The 4,440-nt window shown below is 46.6% G+C and overlaps 1 pseudogene; it reads left to right on the top strand.

Annotated features, from left to right (window-relative positions):
• Positions 1-1,526, top strand: part of LOC113054188 (apolipoprotein L3-like) — a 4,685-nt pseudogene extending 3,159 nt beyond the window's left edge.
• Positions 1,527-4,440: the final 2,914 nt, after the last annotated feature.

A 4,440-nucleotide genomic window follows, 5' to 3' on the forward strand; every position in this document is an offset into this window, starting at 1 on the left:
TTTTTTTATGAAATCTGAGTGATTTCCTTCCCTCTATAGAGATCAGTGTAGCTTACACAGTCAAGGTCCAGACTCCATGTGACTCAGTGGTTTAACCTCAGTTTTATGAAGCGATGCGAGTGCTTTGTTGAACAAATATAAATAAATAAATAAATAAATATATAACATTTTTAACAAAAATTATATCAAAGCATGTTCACATGTAACCAAACACCCTGGCTGCTCTCGCTTTATCTCTGTTTGTACTGCTTTACAAATGTGTTTTGCTCAATTGTTTTGTCTCAGTGGGAATACAAAGATTTTGACAACTGATTCTTATTTTTTATCCCCATTTAGTTTCCTGCAATAATCACAGTTGAGAATGTTAAAAAGATACTCACATCCTCCTATGAAGCTCTTCCCAAGACCTTTATCTGAGGATCTTCGCCAGCTGGTATCAGACACAATTCAGTCCGATCCGGTGAAACGCCCGTCTGTCAGCGAGATCTTGACCAGACCTTTCATCATTAAATATCTTCATGAAAAGGTGTTACCTTCTTAAAAAATGGAAATGTTCATAGAATTTGTTTTAAAAAAATACACATTGGCACAACATGGGGAAAAAACATTCAACATACAAAATTTGAATTGATGAAATCTAATGCCTTTTTTTCAGAACATGCAAACTATTAAGACACTTTTATAGGACGCTAGAGGAACTGAGAGCCCTGGCTGATGGTTTGAAAGAGTCCATTTCAACACAACTGTAGGCAGTCTCACAGGAGGTGTCGTAGGACTGGCTGGAGGAATCGCATCTGTAGCTGGACTTGTTCTCTCTCCGTTCACACTCGGAGCGTCTCTGGTAGTAACAGGGTGGGAATCGGTACGGCAGTAGCTGGAGGAGTAACAGCTGGTGCCAGCAACATAACAAACATGTTAACCATAAAACAAGCCGGCAAAAGATCAAAATGCTCATAAAAGAGTTCCAAGAAAAAATCACCTCCACAGTTTGCTGCATCCAAAACATCCAAATAGCTGTGGAAACTTAGAAAGACAGTTTTCCACAAGTGATCAGTCGTCTATCAATGCACAACCTGGGCAAATGCTGGAGCTCGACTTGGACGAGGACTGGGAGAATTTCCGGAGCTTCTACGTGTAATTGAAGTCGTAAATGTTGGGAAGGTTGCAGCTCAGACTGAGAGAGCCGTTCGTGTGGCTGAAGCAGCTACTGGAGTTTTGACTGCACTTTTTGTAGCTGTTAACATCTTCTTTGTTTTTCTCGACTCCAGAGAAATTCACAAGATCCGCCAAGATTACGCTTTAAGAGAGAGTCAACGAAAATCAGATTCTACCAGCAACCAAAGCACTGGGTCGACTAACCAGACGTCAAAAACAGCGACACAACAAACCTGCTGCCTTCAAACACTCAACAAGCAGAAGAGCTGAAGTCTGAGACCATGAAATTTGTGACAAAAATAAAAGAGACGACAGAGGAGCTTCAGAAGATTCTGGATACACTGCGAGATGCACTGCCAACCATTCTCTGAGCTGCCAAACAATGACAACTAAACTTGTTAGTCAAGTTCTCCAGTCATAGATTAATTATAGTTGCAGCAAAGTTAGGTGATGAATATGTATCTATTCTGAATTATTCTGGATATTCTTGATTTTTATGATGAAATATTCTAAATTAATATTGCTGGTGTTCAATAATGCTTAGAAACCTTTTGAGAAGTAATAAAGTAAGCTTGCTGCACTTCCATTTAATTATCTTAAGAATTTGTGTTAGGACTTCTTGCCTTAATTTCCCTCGATGTTTTAGAAATCAGAAAACATAAGCATACAATATTTTCCTTTTTTCTTCCTGTATACAGTGGCTGCTTATTGTACTTTTCCTTCACTTGTACAGAAATAAATATATCAGAAATCCAAATATTTATTTTTCTTTTTGATTTAATTATTTTTAACAGACCTATTATATGAGAAAAGCTAAACCATAAAAAAAGAAAAAGATCACCCCGCACAAAACCGCACACAAACCATTCATGAATGCACACACAGTGGACTGTGCACATCTTCTGGCTATCTAGTGTTTCCTGGAACCTAAGAGTCTGTAGTGATGCCTGTCCGCAAAATTCGAAATAAAATATATTATGCTTCTTACAATTAGCCTATACAGTTTCATTAGGACTACATGTTGGTAAAAGTGCAAAAGCCTAAAACCTCAAAACATCCCTCAGTAAACACAAATACACCATCTAAAGATTTAGATATTTTTGTTATACAAAAGTGTTAAGTATTTAGGTCCAACAAAAGCTTCTGCAAATGATGGAGGACTGGAGGATTTTTTTATTCTACATTTATGTATAAAATTATTGCTATATATATATATATATATATATATATATATATATATATATATATATATATATATATTGTGTCGGGGTGAAGAAGCACACGACAAGAGGATGCAGGTAAATTCCCCCGAAAGATGGATTTATATTAACCAGCAGGTGGGGAAAATAGCCAACGTGAGGAGTTGTCGGGTGCTCGGTGCTCGGCCCTTTCTCTCTCTCTCTCTCTCTCTCTCTCTCTCTCTCTCTCTCTGTGCACAGTACTGTGTGGGTACCTGAAGTCCATGCATAGTGGGGGCTGGCGGTCACATACTGCTGTCTGTGGGGAAATAACTGAGGTAGTGGTAAGCCGAGTTTTTGGAGAAATATCTCCCCTCTGTGTTCATCTGTGAGGCTTATGAAGCCAGAGCTTGATGGGTTGCAGGTGTGGCTGCTCCGCCCGTGATGAGCAGGTGAAGGTGTGCCTGCTCCATTTTCCCCGCCTGGTATTGTAGGGTGAAGTGGAAGTCCTGGAGCACGAGGAACCACAGAGTCACCCTGGCATTTGTGTCCTTAGCTCGGGCCATCCACTGTAGAGGGGTGTGGTCAGTGATCAGGGTGAACTGGCGGCCTGGGAGGTAATTGCGGAGCTTCAGAAACGGCCCACTTAATGGCCAACGTCTCACTATCGACGGTCGCGTACCGTCGCTCCGCTGGGGTCATATATATTACCAGGAGAGGACGGCTCCCAACCTGGTATCGGAAGCATCCGTTTGCACCAGGAAGGGGCGGATGAAGTCGGGGGCTTTGAGCATGGGCACAAATGTGGGGGCTGCTTTTATCCGCTGGAACGCTCTCTCCATCTCAGGGTCCCAGGGGACCTTCTCCGGTTGCCCCTTCCTGGTCAGGTCTGTCAGGGGAGAGGCTAAGGAGGAGACGTTATGGATGAAACAGTGGTAACATCCCGCCAACCCCAAAACGGCCCGTACCTGTGTCTTGGTGGCGGGCCACGGCATGGAGAGGATAGCTGCCACCTTCTTCTCCTGAGGCCTGATGAGGCCGCTGCCCACTTGGTAGCCCAGGTACTTGGCTTCAGCGAGGGCCAGGTGACACTTACGGGGGTTGGCGGTCAGCCCAGCCCAGTGGAGTTCCAACAGCACCTTCCGCAGCCGCTCCAGGTGGTCCTCCCAAGTCTCTGAGTGAATGATGACGTCGTCGAGGTAGGCAGCCGCATAGGTTTGGGTGGGGCCACAGGAGGACGTCCATCAGGCGTTGGAAGGTGGCGGGGGCCCTGTGCAGGCCGAATGGAAGGACCCTGGCTGGAACTCCTGTGGCTGGGCCGCCCTATTGTAGTGCCGTTGCTGGGCTTGTTGGGCCTTGGCAAGGGGTTCCCGGATGATGGGCATGACCCTGTCGATTTGCTCCCGCATCTCCCGGACGTGTTACACCGTGGTTCGGTGGACAGCTGGCTGTTGCTCCCAGGCCTCTCTGGTGACGTCAAGCAGGCCACAGGGCTGCCGGCCGAAGAGGAGCTTGAATGGGGTAAAGCCGGTGGAAGCCTGGGGTACCTCTTGGATTCCGAAGAGTACATAGGGCAGCATCTTGTCCCAGTCCCGTTTGTCCTCGGCATTCACTCAACGTAACATCTGCTTGAGCGTTTGGTTGATCCGCTCGACCAGGCCATCCGTTTGGAGCTTGCAGAGGTCAGTCATCATCCAAGACATAAACAGGGTGCCTTGGTTAGTCAGTATCTGGGATGGTATGCCGACCCGACTACTCAGCAGGAACAGCTCCTGGGCGATGGCTTTTGCGGAGGCCTTATGGAGGGCTATGGCCTCAGTCCAGGATGACCAGGATGTGTTCGTGTCCCCGGGCGGACTTCGGCAGCGGCCCCACTAGATCCATCCCGATTCGCTCGAAGGGCACCTCGATGATGGGCAGCGGTATCAAAGGGCTGGGGAGAGGGGTGCGTGGAGACTGGCAGGTTGGAGAGGCTTGACAGAAGCGCTTGACTTCGGCCTCCAGGCCCGGCCAGTGGAAACGGTCACGTATGCGTTGGACTGTGTTCTGGGCCCCCAGGTGACTTGCCATGGGATGTGCATGTGCCAGCTCCATCACTGCTTCTGTC

This window comes from Carassius auratus, chromosome 3 (assembly GCF_003368295.1).
Source record: "Carassius auratus strain Wakin chromosome 3, ASM336829v1, whole genome shotgun sequence".
Taxonomy (NCBI): Eukaryota; Metazoa; Chordata; class Actinopteri; order Cypriniformes; family Cyprinidae; genus Carassius; species Carassius auratus.